Here is a 19,342-nt window from a genome sequence, read left to right as displayed (position 1 = left end):
TGCAAAATCTTCCTACAGCAGTTTTTTATTCGTTCTGCATTCTTTTACAGCCTTTTGTTGCTTCTGGAACAACTTATTTAGATGTGTTGCTGCCATAAAATTCAAACATTACCTTATCATTTTTCTGCTTACAACATTCCATTGTGAACAAAATATGGAATTATGGAGTTTGCAAATCATTGCATCCCGTTTTATTTACATTTTGCACAACATCCCAACGTTTCAGGAACTGGGGTTTCGTTTTCAGGCAGGTAAACTCCTCTGGTAGTTTTCAAAAAGCAAAGCAGAGGAAAATTACTGAAAAAATTGTCATTTTCAACAGATGCTTGTGTGCAGGTCTGTAACAAAATGCCCCCAAAATTATAAAACTTTTGTTAGATAAATCAGAGAACTACAGGAATCATCTCTAAAGGTACCTTGTATGTATTTATCTCAAGTCTTTAATCACCTCACATAAAGCTCTTAAATATTTCTGTTACATGCCTCATATATATCGAAGACATTTGCGTTTAACATCTGATTTAAAAAATAACACAACTAAGCTGTGTCTCATCTGACAGCTTTTTACTGTAAAGTGCTTCGGGTCAGACTAACAGTGGCCTGAAATTAAAATGCTAATGACCGTGTGGCATTTTTCTGATTGTCTGTCTCGTTTGCTGCCGCGAGGAAAGCAGCGAACTGGTTTAAGGGTCAATGGACGGAGGCGAAGGGCCGGAGATGAAGATTATCCAGCCCAGTGGCATAAGTGCTGCTCAGCATAATGGGGGTGGATCGGCCCGGGGCCAGAGTTTGGTTTATGTCCTGCCGGAGGAGGCGTTGACAGGAGCGAGCGATGGGACAGCAGGACGGACGGTCTTATTATTAGCCTCGCCACACGCAGGCTGGACGGGATGTTTGTGGTCCAGGCCGCACATGCAGGGATGACAAAAGGCAGAAGGCGGGTCAGAGGAGTGGCTAACACCTAAAATTGGATTTGTTTTTATTTCTTCAGAGGCCGACTGTGGGTGGATCTGCCTGTTTTCAGACGGCTTTTATCGCCCTCCAACAAAGATTTTTGCTTGTTAATAAAATATCTCATAAACACCTGAATGAATTTAAGCGAACTTAATCATTGTGTGCACGCCTACAACTGATCAGCTTTAGGAGTCAACCTGATTCAAGATGCCAGCCACAAATCATCCACCTTAGCCTAGACAAAAATCACTATAACTTCATGAAGTTTACAGATATTGAGCTAAAATATGGTGTGGTCGTAGCTGTGAGTCTTTTCCAACATTTACTCTGAGCGCTAACAGATCACAAGATATTGAAGAATCACATGGGATACTTTTATTTTTTTAAGGTTTGACCAAAATGTCTACAACTCTGTAATTTCTCATCATACAGTAAGATCTTAGTCTAAAACACTTGCATGAATGGCGTCGAGCCTTTAATGTTCAGGAGTGATGGCAGGATGGAGCAAAAAGGGGATTAAGGGATCTGAGTTGTATGTGCAGTAAAAAAAAGGCAAAAGTCTCAGTTTCCTGGTCTGTCTTTATTCCAACCCTCACCTGCTGAGGTGGATCAGAAAGGAGATTCCCAGGCAGACCCAGATCTCTCAGGAGGGATATTATGCTCTCTTTTGGCCTGGGAACCTTTTGGGACCCCCAGGAGAAGCTGGAGACTGATGTCTGCATCCCATCGACAGAAAAGCAGCAGAAGAAGATGAACAGACGGATGAATAAAATCAGAAGCAAAAGGCTCCGGAGTGTTTGGTCCTCATGTGCTCGTCATGACAGCCTGAATGTTCAGTTTGGTCTGTGCAGCCGGTGGCGTGCTGTTTCAACATCAGATACGGATCAGGGCTTCGTTAGGGCCTCTGAGGCTGTGAGGAGTTCAGTCTGGAAACAGCGTGTGGCGAAGGGGGGAGACGGGGGTGGGAGGGGGGTGAGAAAGGCAGGAGGCCTGTTCTCAGCACCTCTGGCGAATCTGCTCCACTTCCTCCCCGCACGCCATTTCAGGGCAACGGCAGAGGTGCAGCAACTGCTGGTTCCAGGGCCCCAGGGGAACCACCTCTCTCTGCAGTGCCTCGGTCTTTAAGATAGTCTGCTCTTTTCTGACGTGATCAGTGTTTGTTTCAAAACTGTGTTGCTTTGAGAAGTAAGGAGAATTTCTCCTCCGCTTCCAAACAACTGAATGATGGTTGGGTCACAAAGAAAGGAAATTAAAAACAAAAAGTGCCCTTTCTGTTATCTCATTTTAAAGCATTGCACAGTAGGAATGGTGTGACAGAAATATTTAGTAGTTTTGACGCTGATTTTTTTTAACATTAGTACACCTTGAAACTGCTGATCCACCCGTCTCTACTGAGCATATATAGTGTAGAAACACAGACATTTTTAGTTGAGAAAACAGACAAACGAAACAAACGGTGTCATACAAAAACGCAGAGGTTTAATATTAGCTAATGGAGCGTTCTTTCACACTGGTGCGAGAAAAAGTTATTTTTAGCGTGAAAAGTAGTTTAAAAAACTGTCACTTATTTGGCTAACCATGAGCGCAGCCTGGATGAAGACTTCTGCCTTTTTTACCCCCATACTCCTCTATGACTGATGTCACAGCTGATAAGGTAACTACTGATAACTACTTGACATCGCTTCAAAAATGACCAGACTATCCCTTTAAAGAGGAAGCAGAAAAACTAGAAGCGCTGCTTTTTGTCTTCATATGAGGCGCATTAATCCTCACTGAGGCTCCCATCTTTATTCATTATGGGCCTGTGGTGTCCACTCAATCAGCTGCTGATGGAGCGCACACTCCTCGGTGAGGGAGGAGAGGGAGGTTACACTCCACACCACACAGCCTGCTGCAGTACAGAGACACAAACAGGGAGGGGGAGGGGGGGGGCATCTTTTAAATAATGAGCCGAGGAGGGAGGAGAAAGAGGGGAGGTGAGACAACTGGTGGTGAAAAGAGAGCAGCTATAGATTGAGAGGTTCAGAGTAAAAAGGGGGGAGAGGAGAGTCGATATGAAGAGCAGGCGATCAGGAGGAGGACAACACCTCCACACACCACTGAGGTGTGTGTGTGTGTGAGAGAGAGAGAGAGGGATGGGGGAGAGTGTGTGTGAGAGTTAGCGAAAGGGAGGGATATCCACTGCACTGTTGTGTGACTGGAAATTTAATAGAGCGAGGGAGGGGAGGGGTGAGGAGGAAGAGAGGAAGAAGCGACGCAATGCAAAAGCTCTGAGCAGAAATTCGCTGCTGGGGGGTGGGGGACAGGCTGCAGAGTGGTGGTGGGGGCGATGGGGGTCCACGTCAGGGAGGACATATTGAGCATAAAGCGGAGGAGAAACAGGTTGGACACCCTGTTGCTGCATCCAGACTCACTCAGTGTGAGGAGGAGGAGGGGAGGGGAGGGGAGGAGGGGAGGGGTCACTGATTCATCCCGTTTAAATCAAGACAGAGCTGTGTGTGTGTGTGTGTGTGTGTGTGAGAGAGAGAGAGAGAGAGAAAGAGAGAGAGGGAGAGAGGAGGTGTGGGGGAAGGGATCACGTGACTGTGATGCTGAGGATGTCCCAGTATCAATCAGCACTAATCAACTCCCAAATAATCACCTGTAACTGCCCCCCTGAGGTGACTGACAGGTCAAGCAGACCCCACCCCCTTCACTCCCTGCCCTCTGACCCCCCCTCCCCTCCACACCTCCACCATCGCACGCTCGTGTCAGGAGGGGATCTGCAGCAGATCCGGCGCCGTACAGGTGCGGCTGAGCAGCGTACGTGAGCGTTGCCATGGGAACGGGCCAAGCAGCAAATAATCCCATAACGAGGAGTAAACACCGTCACAGATCACACCGACGTGAAGCTACATGTGACCCAACAACAACTATGACACAAGTTGAGGGGGAGTAAGAACCCGTTTTTACCGCACAAAGGCAAGGAGCGATAATGTTTTTTTTTGTCTGTGTTAGTAAAATATCTCACGCATCCCTGAATGGATTGTAATGAAACTCAACATCTGCAACTGATTACCTTTTACAGGCAGCCTGATTCAAGATGGCCACCAAAGATGGCCATCATGACCAAAAACAAAAATGGCTCACAGCTGTGGTGGTAGTAGCTGAGGGTGATCCCTCACTGATGGCTCCAGATCCTGTTTCAAACTTTACCATCAGCTACTAAAACCAACCCTGTTTGTTAGCAAAATATCACCCGGACCAGTGGATGGATTTTTATGAAACTTTTAGGAAAATAACCTTTCTATGTTTGTGCACATGCGCCCTGTCCAATTCAAGATGGCCGCCACAGCCAACTGACCTTATATAGATCAAAAATAGGTCCAACTCAGCCAGTGTTGCAGACACTGAGCTAAAACCTGGTGAGGCAGTAGCTGAGAGTCATACACAACACGTGCTCTAAGTGCTAAACACTGCAGGACATCCTGGCTTAAAACTTAAGCATGACCCTGTTTGTCTGTTAGCAAAATATCTCCTGAAGCACTGGACAGATTTCAGTGAAACTTTCAGAAAGTAAAGATTAGATGGGCGTCTACAACTGATTAGGTTTTGGAGTCAACCCATTACAAGATGGCCCCCACAGCCAACACTAAAACGGCTATAACTCGGTCTGTTTGCCAGATATTGAGCTAAAATTGAACAAAACTGCTGCAGCTCAATCATCCCTCAACATGAGATGATCTTAGTCTTAAACGCGGCATGAAAGGTGGCGGCGATATGCATTCCCTCAAAGGGCTTTATGTGTGAAGTGCTGCAGAGAAACTTATTTAAATGATGGTTGTTTTAAGAAGAAATACTTGAAATAACTGAGGAGTGGGTGAAGTCGGGCCCCTCCGTGGACACCGGTGGTTCCGTCCAACCTGAAGATTTCTGAGACAATTCTCATTATAGCCGCGCGAGGACAGGCTGAATCAATCTGAGAGGGGGGAGGGAGGTGAGGGAGACAGCGAGGAGGGAGGGAGACAGCAGCGGCGGCTCTGCAGAGGAACACGCGCTTATTTGAGGGAAGATGGGAGCTGTCGGAGTGCGGAGCGGCGCGCGCTGAGCCGGATTCACGACCCGAGACCGGATTTTATTCTCAAACATTCGAGGGAGAAAAGGTGAGTCCGGATGACATTCACACGCTCGCGAGCTGCGGGGCTGTCTGCTGCGTGTGCACGCGCGCGCGCTCGGCGGCGGTCAGTTGTTTTCTCCAACAAACTGCTTGAACCTCATGATTCACGTGCTGATGTGATGTGACACCTGCGCTCGTGCCGCCTCTCGTGATATGATGGAGAAAACGGATCGTGTGATTTTTTTTCCTCATCGATTTAAACTTTTGCCCAAACATTTTGTTTATTTGCGTGTTTGATGTTTTTTATTTATATATTTATTTATTAGCCCCTGTAACCTTGGCGATGAGGAGAGCAGCATCCACCACTGGCGCACGAGCTGTGATACTGGATCCAGCTCACGCGCAGCTTCCACTGAAACGCAGCTCATTTAAACCTGAATTTAATCTGTGTGTTGAGCTTTAAGACCCGGATCCGGGTCTGATCCGGGTCCGATCCGCGATGAGCCCAGATTTGCGGGAAAATGCGCAGGAACCTGCGGGTTTACGCGCGCGACGGGTTTGAAGCTTCGAGCCTCGTTGGGGGTTGAAATGGGGGCACTGGGGCAGGATTAGACAAGACAAAGGGTTCGGGAAGAGGCGGTGTTGAGTTCTGACTAACAGGCATGGACAGGCGGGCGATGATGTAACCAGAAAGTATCGGATTCTGTTGAGACGCAGCAACAACTTGGTTGCCATCCTCAGACTGATTTGCAGCTTTTGTTTTACACCCTGAAAAGTGTAAAAATTACTGTTAATATCGCCCGCAGCTCAAAGGCGGGCGCTTATGTTTTTGCAAATGTTCGAGTTTGCGTGTCTGTTAGTAAAATATCTCACGAACCACTGCACAGATTTGAATGAAACTTGCAGAAAGTAATCACTGGATGTAGCTCTACAACTGATCAAGGTTTGGGGCCAAGCCGATTCAAGATGGCCGTCACAGCCAGCTGTCTTTAAAGATCATAAAAATGGCTGTAACTCAGCCAACTGTGCAGATATTGAGCTAAAATGTGGTGTGGTAGTAGCTGAGAGTCATCCTCAACACACACTCTAAGCTCTGACAGACTGTTTGGAGTCAACCATGGCTGTCTGTTAGCAAAATATCTCAAGAATAATTGCATGGATTTTCATTAAACTTCCAGGAAATAATCCTTGGATGTGCAGCTACAACTGTTTCACTGTTAGTGCTGATCCAATTTAAGATGACCATAACCCTAACCATAGCTAATCAACATTAGCTAATACGAAAATGGCTGTATTTCAGTTAGTTTTATAGATATTTTGCTCAGAAAACAAGAACTTTGCCTAAAACTTAAGCCTTAATGGTTGCAGTTGATCCTGCTTGTCTGTTAGCAAAATATCTCATTACCCCCTTGATATATTTTAATGAAAGTAGATCTACAATGGATTAAGTTTAGGACTCAACCTAATTCAAGATCATTGCCGCTGCTGATCAGCGTTAGCTAACACAGAAATGGCTTCAATCCAGTGAGTTTTACAGATATTGAGCTAAACTTTGGTGTAGCTGAGAGTCATTCCCAGCACATAGTTTTCTCCTCCTAACGGCATGAAAGGCTGCAGACGACACGTAGTCCTTTAAAGAACACTGTTGGCCTTTAGTTCTGCCTGTAAATTCCAGCTCAGACGTCAGGGGAAGCCCATGGACGTGTCCCGTTTATGAGGCCTTAGATGTGAAGCTCTAAAACTTTAGGAGGACGGTAAGCGTTCACGCTGACAGTAAAACATGCATGTCGCTCGTTCATGTTGGGGCCTTCCCTCTCTGTCGTGAGGAGGAGAGGGTTCTGCCGCTGTCTGATGATGACGATGATGATGATGAACTGTGCACCAGCTCCAGTTACTCCACACAGTTTCATGAGAAGCTTGTCACATGATGTTATGTTTAAAGACGAGAGCTTTTTTGCTCGGGGGTAGGAGGGGGGGCAGACACGTTTCTGCTGGAACGCGAGGAGGAAATGTCACCAGGATTTGGTTGATCTTAAACTTTCCTTCCTCCCACTTTTCAAACCAAAGTTACAATGAATTCAGAGTGGGCCCAATTACATTTCTTTGCAGGAATGCATATCACCTGCCACCTTATAGATGTGTTTTGGTGAAATTTAAAAAAAAAAAAAGGTTTGCACAATGTCACACTCAGAGGGTGTGTTGGGGTTGACTTTCAGCTACTGTAAAAACAAATTTTAGCTCAATATTTGTAAAAACTGGGAACACACAAATGCACAAACACACGCAAAGACATTATCACCCACCCTCAGCGTTCAGCATCATGTGGTGAGCTGTCTCTTCAGCATCTCTCCTTTGGTTTAACGGTAGGTGCGACTTTCCACAGGCCTCATTCTTGGGAATTTGCTGGCAGAGAATTTCAGGAAGACTTTGTGTTGAATTAATAAAGAGCTAAAAGAAGAGAATCGGTTGCGTTACTTAAATCAAGTTCTTTATGCTCTGAAGGTGCAGAGTCATGACATCTCTTGGCCTCCTGCGCACGTTATTAAAATTAAACAGTGTCATGATTCACACGGAAAGGTGAACACAGATTAGATAAAGGGACAAAAGGGAAAAATGTTTTATTCAGTTTAGTCTCCTTTTAAAGGCATCTCTACATTTCAAGCATTAAACTCTTCTCTTAAAGGGATAGTCTGGTCGTTTTTGAAGAGACGTTCTGTCAAACTATTATTAATTGGTGGTTTATCAGCAGTAATGTCAGTTTTGGAGCACAGAGTGTGGAGAAAAAGGCAGAAGTCTTCATCCAGGCTAGGCTAACTGCTAACCAAACAACTTGAGGGCTTGTTTCTTGTTGGTTTTCAGGAAACAAGCAAGGTGCAATTCCTTCTCCAAAACGGGTGCAAAGGAACGCTCCTATACCCAGTGAGCAATAGATGTGTTTTCTACACATTCAGTCTAGAGCAGTGGTTTTCAATTAAAACTCTGCAAAGTCCACCTAGGGATTTTTTTCTTTAGCAGAAGTCCAGAATATGTCCAGTATAACTTTCAGTTCTCTTTTAGTCACAGCTATTTTGTTTTTTTTTTTCACTCACCAGATTGTCTTTTCTGGCCGGCAGCTTCTCTCTGCAGAGAAAACTCAAGGCCAGGAGTGGGAATAACCATAAAGGCTAAAAACGTTACAACACTTTAAATGAATTACTGTAAATGTGGTAAAAGCTGTGTTGCTTAAAATGAATTGTCTTAATTGATAAGAAAAGCTGGTCCACATAAAATGAATTACTGTATATATGGAAAATAAGTGCAAGTAAAGTACTTCTATTTTTATTAGTTTATATAAAAAAATCTTTTCATTCCTGGTCCAGATAAACTTTATTTGTGTCCCGACCTCAGAATGTCTCTTGGGGATCCCTGTGGAAACACGGTGGTTGTTCGGTTTAGAAAACCATGCAAAAGTGTAGATGTTTAATATTACTAATGTGGCCTTTTTAAAGAAAGAGTTGTTCTTTAAGCCTGGAAAACTATAAAAAACAGACCCTCGTTTGGTTAGCCATTAGCCTAGGCATGAGGAAGACTTCTGCGCTCTTCTTCCCACTCTGTGCTTCATCACTGATGTCACGGCTGCTAAGGTCCTAACTACTGATAACTATTTGACAGAACATTACTCCAAAAATGATCAGACTACCTCTTTAAAGAAACCAAAGGAAAAAAAAAATCAAAACTCATGATAGTTTTTCTAAATTCTAACATGTTTGCTCTTTATGAAAGCTAAAGCAGCTCCACATCTTTAACAATTAATACAGCAAATCCAGTTTTATTCCTCAGAGCTGAGCAGCAGCAGCAGCAGAAGAAGAAGAAGAGGAAGAAGAGGGGAGCAAAGAAAGAATATTTCAAATGTAGATTAAAGATAGCATGCTGCCAACTTACTAATTCTAACTGTCAACCGGTAATTCAAACACATAGTCATACATGTCGCACCGAATCCTTCCTGTGTCGCAAATTAAGCCCCAGCTGAGCGATTTCAGTCATCTGAGGATTCAAGCCAGGCTGCTTTTTAATTTCTGAGGCACACTACTTATGCATGGCCGATGAGCTTGATGAAAAACAAGCGAGCAGGTTAACAGGGACATGGTAAATTACACCCGCACACCTGTCCTCGAAGGCGGGGTGTGACATTCAGATAATGCTCAGCTCCCCCCCTGCTGCTCCAACGCCGTGGAAATTTGGAGCTTTTACGGATTATTTCTTGAGGAGATGTTGGAAAAGTTTCAAAACAAACACAACGAGGTGAGAAAGGTCACGAGAGGTGTCCAGCATATAAATGACCACCCGCCGCCGCCCAATGTCAAGGAATCGTGTGTCTCTCAAATAAAGACAATGGTTTAATCTGGTGAAAGTGCAGCTTGCCTGTCTTTGTCCCCGTACTGTAAAAGGACAAAGGACAGCATTAATTCTGAGGGACATTTATGCTGCTGCATTAGAATGCGATGTGAATAACGGCTGCCCTAAATTTGTGTGCGCCTGTGCATGCATGTGGCTTCAGCACATCCCACTTTGTGCATAAAACAGTGAGCAGGAGGAAGCCGGAGATAATAGATGACACTTGAACCGCTGTAATCAGGGCAAGCTGGTTGCTGATCTCTCCATACAGGGAGAATGTCAGTGATTGATGGCTGCACAACTTGCTGATGTGCACAGGGTGAAGGGTGAAGAGAGAGTCACAGATCGGGCAAGAGAGGCTGAAAACTGTGGGAACAACCTCCGGCTGTCCCTTTAATACGGTCTGATCATTTCTGAAGTGATGCTCTGTCAAATAGTTATCAGTGGTTTGTGCCTTATCAGCCATGGCATCAGTCATAGGGCACAGAGGGTGGAGAAAAAGGCAGAAGTCTAGGCTAGACTAATGGTTAACTAAATAAGGACATGTTTTTCTTCTTTTTTGGTTTTTTAATTAATTTTTCAGGCTTAAATAACAACACTAGTGTGGAAGAATGCTCTATTAGATAATATTAAACAGCTACATCAGTGGTCTTCAATTAAAATTGAACAAGAGCCGCCTAAAGAAGACGTTTTACAGTATATATATTTAATTTCTCTTAGTGTTTTTTCTTCACCATGTTGTCCTTTCAGGCCTGTACCCGTCTGCGGGCAGGCAGCTTCTTCCTGCAGAGAGAAACAGAAAAAAACATGGGAATTACTGTAAAATCTAAAATAAAAACTGCACCACTTCAAATGAATCACTGTAAATATTTAGACCTCATTTAGGGCAACAAGTTAAACTAGTTTAAATAGTTTGAAACCATAAAACAACTGAGACTGAGTCAAGACTATCATAAAAAAACCTCTTCTGAGTGTTACTATGTAATGTATATTTGCTGAGCAAAGACCGTATGTGGTGACGGTTCTGAGGCGCCACCAGCATCAACACAATCTATGTTCAGCACATATGCATTCAGTTAGAAATAAGGATGTTGTTCAGCTGAGAAAACAGCAGCAAACTAAACAAATGGTGTAAAAATGAAGGTTTTAATGTCAACCAATGTAGCGTTCTTTCACACTAATATGTTGTTTTTGAGAAAGTTGTTTTATAAGCCCGAAAAAAAAAATGAATAAAACAACTGGCCTTCGTTTGGCTAGCCATTATCCTAGTCTAGAGGAAGACTAAGGTACTAACTATTGTTAACTATTTGACAAAACACTGCTTAAAACATCACCAGACTCTCCCTTTAATGGTGCAGCACGATGAGCCCCCTCTCTGAGACACGTCCCCGCCGGTCACCGTGTCTTGAACCTGGACGTTGGTTTCTGAGATTGGGTTGTTTTGCATGATGTGTCTCAGTTTGAGTGGCAGTAACCAGGAGGCAGGAGGAGCATGAGCACTGACCCGCCTGCTGCAGAAATGCTACGCTGCCCATGATGGAGGGGTGGGTATAATTAGCCGTGATTGGTTTGACTGAGTCTCCCATCCCATCCTGGGTGTTGGCCCTCTGGGGATCATGATGACTGTCCGGGCATTAATTATTGAATAATAGTAGGAGGAATGGGAATGGTTAATGGCATCAAAATGAATGCTATAATCCATTGAATTGACATAATTAGAAATGGTGAGATTTCCCCTGAGGACCATGTTCTCATCATGACCTGAAGTGGAGAGGGATGCCTGAAAAATGAACTGAGGCGACCAAATCAAAAAGTGTCCTCTTTGTGTCTCCAGAGACTAAATCTTCTAGGATGCTGTTTGTTTCCTGCTGTTTTCAATTAAATGCCTCACATTCCTTAAAGGAATGCATATCACCCGCCGCCTTTCAGGCCAACGTTTTAAACTAAGATCACCTCATGTTGTAGGCACTGCGATCAAAAAATAACAACTGCACGATCCGATTCGTGATATTACAAAATGACTGTCAGCTACTACCACATCACATCTAAGCTAAATATTTGTAAAATTGGCTGAGTTATAGTCATGTTTGTGTTGGCTAATGTCAATTAGCTGTGATGGCTTCTTAACTTGGATTGACTCTAAAAGTTAATCAGGTATAGACGTACACTGAATAATTGTTTCCTGAAAGTTTAATTAAAGTCATTATTTTTTGCAAACAGACAGAGTTGACTTCGAATAGTTAGAGGCAAAGATGTTGCACAGGTTGTCTGTGCTCAGAATATGTGTTGGGGATCAGTCTCAGCTACTATCACACCAGATTTTAGGTGAAAATATATAAAACTGGCTGAATTATAGCCTTTTTGGTGTTTTTTAAAGTCAGTTTGCTGCAGCAGCCGCCTTAAACTGGACTGACTCTATAACTTGGTCTGTTGCAGAAGTATTTCCAATGAATATCTCTGCAAGTTTCATCAAAATTCATCATAAAACATTTTATTAACAGAGAGACAGACACAGACACAAGGAAAAACAGTTGTGCCCTGCTTCGGCTTTCAGCGGCGGGCGATAATGCGAGGGAGAGCGGTCAGCCGTGGTGTCCGATATTGAGTTTGGCAATAAGAAGATATATTATCTTTGTCTGGATTAGTAAATGTGATTGGGTAATGAAGGCGGTCAGGCCTCAGTAGCTGCAGCTACTGCCGGCTTGGCTGCATCTAAGAACAGAGTCTTGAGGGAGTTTGTTTCGGGTCAGTGATGGCATAAGGGCTCAGTGCAGCATTGCAGAGTCAGGTTGGGGTCTTTCGGCGGTCTGCCTCGCTGACTGACGGCGCTGGAGGCGCAGCGGCAGTGGAATACTGATGCTGATGATGACAGTATACAGAAGGGGATTAATCTGTTGGTCCCCTTGCAGCTTATTGAAACAATTCTTTTGAAAAGTGATTCACTGAACCCTCCTGAAGCTCTCGTAACTGAAGAGAGGAAGAGAAGCCCTTGTAACTTCAGGCCCACTTGACCCGTCGGCTCAAATGGACCTGAAAAACAATTGTCTAATTATATATCTGCATGCCTTTAAGATGTGATAGAGTAAACAAAAAATGTGAAATGATTTGTTGTTTATTTTATAAAGTGGTGCTAGAAACTATTGATCCTTACATTATAGTCATGTTTCAAACTAAGGGTCTATGGTTCATTTAGTCATTGATGAGTTTGTTAACTCGTAGCTTAGTGGTTTGGTTTCATTTTACACAGAAAACTGCAAGCAAACCAAACTGTGTCACTCCTGGGTGCCTGATTGTGTCATGAAGTGGTGAAGCAAAGACACTGAATCAGTGAATGAATATGGCAGGAGCACTTTCATGTGGGTGACCCGAGTTTGAGTTTTGATCCCCAAAAAGGAAGAGTTTTCTTTCCGTTTTCTCACTTTTTATGAACCCATGGATATATTGCACGCTCTTAATTAGGGTTAAAGTTTTTACTCTATTCTGTCTGATCATTGTCAGAAAAAGATTTATTACAGTTTAACACTTACCAAAACTTTATATTTTTTTATATGCTGAATTAGACTGAACCAACTCAAAGTTCAGGGAGGGGAGTTTAAATGTAGCAATTAGTTTTAAAAATACTCACTGCAAATTATAAAATCAAACATGAAAACTTGAACCTCATCAAGAGGGAAAATAAACCAGAGTTTAACTTAAATGGTCTAAACACCGCAGGTGTGAAAATAAAAAGTGTTTGACCCTAATTAGTATTATTCAGCCTATTTAAAAAGTAGTTTGGTTTGGTTGTTTTCACCACACTGAACATGGAGCAGAGAAAGTAAAGACTAGAGCTGCTGAAGAGCTCAGAGAGAAGAATATAGATGTTCATGTTAAAGGTAAAGACTCCAAGACCATCTTATTAAAAAGCAGAAGGTCCATAGGACTGTAGCCAACCTTCCAGGACGGTGGACGCATGAAGAAATGCGACTCCACGTTAATCAGATAAATAGTGCAGAAGGTAATAAAAGAGCCAAAGAAACCCACCAAAACCATTCAAACTGGACTCCAAATTCAAGGTTTTACTTTCAGATCACACCATTTTTTTGACTCATGATGGGTTCCATGGAAGAAGACCCAGAAGGCTCCACTACTGACAGAAAAACACAAAAAAGCCAAACAGGAATTCACCAAAATCCATGGTGAGAAGCCTCAAAAGTTCTGGAAGAAGTTTCTGAGACTGATTAGACAGAACTGGAGCTTTTTGGTCAGTCATCAGTCTTTTTTTTTACTCTTGTGGAAGGGTACCAACAAATTTTATCCATGCCGTCTGTAAATATTGATGATGGAGAAACAGATAGTGAATGATAGCAGTAAACATGAAATTACAACCCTGATGACCAAAAGTGTGATGCTTAACAGTTTTTTTATTCCCCTCCTGCTGTTGTTGTGTATTTTTTTTTTTTTTTTTGGTTCAGTTGGTGTGATTCAGCCCGACAGAGACAGGTTTAGTTTCCACGGCACTCTAAGAGATCACAATGAGATGCCTGGAGAGAAGCGTGGGCGCGCTGTCGCACACGACGACACGTAATCAAATGTCCTTTTTGTATTCGCTTGGAGGTTGTTGTGTTTTCAGGGGCAGCAGTGGGGGCGGCGCTGATGTCACTGTGAGATGGTGGCTCCAGAGGAGGGCCATGAGACACGCCGGCAGTGGTGCCGGGGGGCCCTCAAGGAGGCAGTTAGTGAAGCTACATGCTATCGCTGTGATAAATCCAACATTTGTCTTCAGTGCACACCTTTACGGCTGGTTTTCTGAATCCTCAGACTCTCTGCGATACATATAGAGTCTCAGTGAGGTGGAGGTGAAGGTGAATGATTACGTTTTTTTGCCCGTGTTTGTGTGTCTGTCACCAAAATGCCTCATGAATCACTGAATGGATTTTAATGAAATGTGCAAAATGGAATCATTGGATGAACATCCACAGCTGATTAACTTATGACTGCTACAGCCAACTGGCCTTAGAAAATAGCTATATTTCAGTCAGTTATACAGATAATGACCTAAAGTTTGGTGTGGTAGTAGCTGAGAGTCATCCTTGACACATTCTCAGCGTGTAAATAAAGTTATTTTTAAGGTTTGACCAAATGGCTGCAACTCCGTTATTTCTCAACATGAGAATTTAGTCCAAACTGATGGCATTAAATTATATATATGCCACCGTTGCACGATTCTTTTATGGTGGCTTGTGAGACAATGAGGTTCACATTTCTTTAAGTGGACTAAAAATATTCATGTACTTCCCATATCTTAAAGCTCGTGTGAGTCCTAAATTGATGATTTAATCAGACTAGAAAAAGTTCAGACTCTCAGCATCACATTTGGAGTAACTGGAGCCAGTTTTCCTCCCACCTGTGTGCCTGCGGCGGCCTGCGTCTGTCAACAGAACAAGTTGTTTTGTCAGTCATCACTCATTTCTCTATTTTGAGACAGAATCTTTTGAAAGTTTTCCGGGTCCAAAAACCGACTGGATCTGGGAACTCCGCGGGGGTTTGGTGGATTGTGACACCCTGCGTTGGGAGCTGCAGAGCAGGCCGGGTCCGCGGACACCCTGAGCCCCCGCTGACGTGACGGAGAGACGCAATGATGGCGAGTGGTTACTATGGCAGGTTACTATGGCAACCCCAGGTCTCTGCGAGAGCTTCCATTTCGCACAGCGTGGGAAGAGTGGGAGAGACAGAAAGAGAGAGAGGGGTGGAGAGAAGAACCCGCAGAGAAGGAAGGGTGGAGAAATCAGCAGAGGAGGTGAGGTACGGAAATAAACACGCCTTGGGAGGAGCAGAAGGAGAGGAGGAGAAGGAAAGGAGGCGAGGAGAAAGGAGTTAAAGGAGGGAAAATGATGGAGGGTTGTGTGAGTGACAGGGTGAGACTGAGGTGTGATCAGAGGGCAGGAGAGACGATCAGATCTGCAACGACACGCTGGAATGTTTCTGCTCCGTTTTCTAATCAGTTCATTTCCACTTCTTCGTCTCTCTTTCCTTCCTCTCCCTCACCACGGCGCTCCGCAGTGGGAGACGTGGTGCCGGTCTTGGTGATGGGTCTCCATGGAGACGTCCATCAGTCAGTCCGTGTCAGTGTTTTTGTGGGCAGAGCCTTATCGTGTTTGTCAGTGTGAGTGTTTATCTGTCTCTGTGTTAGTCAGAGTGTCACTCATAGCTGAGGCCTGAATGGATGGCGGCCCGGAGCGTGTTGCTTATCATGTGTGCACGCACGCACATGCCACTTGTTTGTTTGCAAACAGACAAGCTTTTATACTTTAAACTCTTGTGTACATTAGTGAGCTGTAGATACAGGCAGATGGATACGTAATAGAAGTAGTTCCATCTCTCTTCTCTTTGCACCAGAAGTTGATCCAAGAGCTCCATTTCGCTATAAAATCAGTTTCTGTTCTGTCTCCATCTTTTCTGCAGCCTAAAAAGTCACATTATAAATAAAGTGTGTCGAACAGGTTTAACTACCATTTAATCACTTTGGAGTTTGGTAAAAAAAACTGTCAAAGTAAAACTAATTGGATGGGACTCTGACACAAACAATGTTTTTTACTCTCAGACAGGATTCAGAGTTATTGGGGGTGCTGGCGGCTGCTTGTCCTTTGTGGCTTCAACTTCTGGCTTCTAGTCGTCTCTCTAGTTAGATATATTATATCTAGATGAGTCCAAAACCCTCAGTCATTGGGACAGAATAGAAACTTAGAAGAGTCTTGGCTCCTTTATTTAAACGGTGCTTTAAAAATTAAACTAAAAAGCTCCAGCACATCTCCAGCGATGGAGATCTCAGTTGTTGTTGGTGTTGCTTTTGATGGTAAATGTCAGATGCATAAAGGTTGCAACTGTTGAAGACTATATGGTGACTCAAAGTTGCAGGAAAATTATGAGAAAAAAGGTGGATTTTTCATTGCAGTCTCACTGAATTCTGAATATTTGAGATAAATTTAGAAAAACACAGCCCATTTCCATGTGCACGGATTGCATATTTGTATATCAGGCTGTGCACATTGTTTTGTTGTCCACCCCCACCCACATCGTACCCGCCTCGACCTGCTTTGTGCCCTCCCTGGCATCCTCCTCCATGTTTGCGATGTAATCTACTGGAGTACACTTTTTGAAACGAAGATGGGCAGATTTGTGCCTTGGGTGCGCTGACAATCGGGTGAGTGTTGCACAATCACAGTGTTACTCTGGTGATGTGAAAGCAAACATGTAGGTACTTACACCCGCTCCATGCTGGGACTAACAGTCTTAAACCTTCAGAGAGGCTTCGAAAGGATTGAGTTTGTACTGATGCTGCAGCCAGAATCATGTAAGACATGATGATGCATTCTTGGTCTGGGAACATAATCTGAAACATGCATTAGTTTGAACATAAACGCCAAGAATAAATCACTGTAGGCGCTTTCAGAATCTAGTGAATTGTAATGTATATGAATATTGAATTCTTATGGGCCAAAACTAAACTAACAAATTTTCTTCAGAAATCTATCACCAGACTGGCGTCAGAATCAGCCATGAAAAAACTATCTCTGTCGAACTCTTGCTGTAATCTTTGCATTTTTCATCAACATACAGTTATCTTTCTCAACACTGATGCAGCATTTTATAAATTGTATGTTATAGTATCCTCTAGTTTCTACTTACAGAACAGAACTTTACATTATTATCCTTAAAAATCTGTTGCTTCCTTCCACATTTCTTGGTCTTCTTCAGCCTGAGAGTCACTGCCCTGCGTGTGAAATAGCGTGCTGATGACCTCGACCTTGAGCAGCCAATAAATACTCTTAATTATGGTTCTAATTAGAAACAAGCGTGTGTCGCAGCCTCGATGGGAGCAGCTGGATTATGTGTGTGAAAGCTGTAAGTGAGGTGGACTCGACTTAATGTTTAATTTAAAAACAGCAGCGGTTAACTCCTAAGTGCTGCAGTTACTCCGCTTTGTTGAAATGCAGCAACTTGTCCGGCCCAATTAGCGAGGTGGCGAGCCGTGTCCAGGTATGTGGACGGGCTCAGGGCCCGACTCCCGCTGTTAGAGTCATACCTAACAACCAGCACACGACACATCCTGGTGCTTCTGCTTCACCTAAATGCTGTAAATACGAAAAACCTCTCAACCTGCAACACTCACGATTCACCAAAAACCTGCTTTTTATTTTAAAATCCAACCTTAAAGTAACACTTTTTGAATTACCTATTGATTTTTTGCATCATAATTTTATTATTTTTTTACATTTTAATCATTATTATATTAATTATTATCAACTAATCGATATTGAAGTGAAGTTTATAAATAATGAGCTGCTACCACACCAAATTTAGGTCATTATCTGAAAACTTCGAGCCATTTTGATGTGGGGGCCATCTTTTATTGTGTTGACTCTCAAAGTCCAAAAATTACTCTCTGAAACTTTCTCTGAAATCTGTCCAATGATTCATGAGATATTTTGTTAATCGTACAGACAGACTCAAGCAAAAACATCATCGCTCCTCCGTCTTCTGAGGCAGGTGATGAAAACACAGCAGAAGTCTTTCCTGCAGAATCCAACAGTCGAAGCGGACGGATCCTGCTCTGACTGAACGCTGAACCAGGATCAGTTCTTGCAAACAGCTGGAAGCAACAAATGCTCAGAAACACGGGCAAAGGTTTGAGAGACAAAACAAACAAATGCCATTTCCTCGGCTCTGTAAATAACTCTGAGACATTTTGATTAGCTGCTGGTTTTGGGTTTCCCTCTCAGCAAGCAGGAAGTGAGTCGATCAACAACCTGAAACGTGAATTAACTGTTGGCCGCAGGCGGAGGAGGAGTGATAATGTTTTGGTCAAATCTGTATGTGTTTGTCTGTACTGTCAGCAAAATATTTCGTGTTTCATGTATCAGCTTTTATTGAAACTCTCAGAAAGTAATCTCTAAAACTAAATAACTTTTGGAGTCAACCCAATTCAAGATGGCCGCCAGAGCCAGAGCTAAGCGACCTTAACAAACATAAAAATGGCTACAACTCTTAAGATCAAATTTGGCGTGGTAGTAGCTGAGATTTATTCACAACACCAAAATTTCTTAACATAAAAGAATAAAACTCTGGCATGAAAGACAGTGGGCGATAGGCAACACTTCAAGGAATGCTAAACTTTTAATTTTTTTAAGTTAAAATCACCTGGATTTGGTCTAAAGTTTGAGAGCAGTGAGATGTTAACATTAAAGAGCTTTTCATCCGGCTGCGTAATGACAAGTGGTCTGACCGTGTGGGGGGGAGGGAATGTGATGGCAGTTAATGGGAGCTTTTTAAGCAGGGTGATGAACACAGCGACTTTTAATCTGCAGCTCTCGGCCTCCTCTGAAGGAGGAGGAGGTCCCCGCTCCTGCAGGAGCAGTTCTGAATAGATCGGGGCTCCTTCCTGCATCTCAATGAGAGCAGCGCTGCGTCTCCGGACACTTTGAGTGGGAGGGTGTGGGGCGGGGGTGCTGGTATATCCTATTCGTCAAGGATAAGCAGTGATTAAAATGTAGGACGTCAAAAAAATTTGGAAATGAATAAATTATTTAAATAAAAGGTTCTGCTGTTTTCTAAAAATAAGGATCTTTTGTAATAGTGCTGCAATACAAAACAAACAAACAAATACAAAAAACGTAGAAGGAGCGATTGGAGACTGCCTGACCTGCCATGAGAAGACATCAGGGAGCAGCAAGGTTAAAAACTATTCTAATTCGGGCTTTTTGGCTCAGGCCTAGGGTTAGGGTCTCCTTAGGGTTGAGGGTTAGGGTTAGGGTTAGGGTTAGGGTCTCCTCAGGGTTGAAGGGGTTAGGGGTTTTTGGCCCATGGCTAGGGTTAGGGTCTCCTCAGGGTTGAAGGGGTTCAGGGTTTTTGGCCTATGGCTAGGGTTAGGGTCTGCTC

General features: G+C 43.4%; 1 protein-coding gene across 1 annotated transcript in view; it reads left to right on the top strand.

Annotated features, from left to right (window-relative positions):
• The first annotated feature begins 4,979 nt into the window (after positions 1–4,979).
• lrrc4ba (leucine rich repeat containing 4Ba) overlaps positions 4,980–19,342 on the top strand; it is a 40,109-nt gene continuing 25,746 nt past the window's right edge. Inside the window, exon 1 of the mRNA XM_017419304.3 lies at positions 4,980–5,096. The gene's annotated coding sequence lies outside the window, so the exon portion shown is untranslated. The remainder of the gene's footprint in view (positions 5,097–19,342) is intronic.

Source organism: Kryptolebias marmoratus, linkage group LG12 (assembly GCF_001649575.2).
Source record: "Kryptolebias marmoratus isolate JLee-2015 linkage group LG12, ASM164957v2, whole genome shotgun sequence".
NCBI lineage: Eukaryota > Metazoa > Chordata > Actinopteri > Cyprinodontiformes > Rivulidae > Kryptolebias > Kryptolebias marmoratus.
The sequence above is the reverse complement of the archived record's forward strand: the minus strand, read 5'-3'. Positions and strand labels throughout refer to the sequence as shown.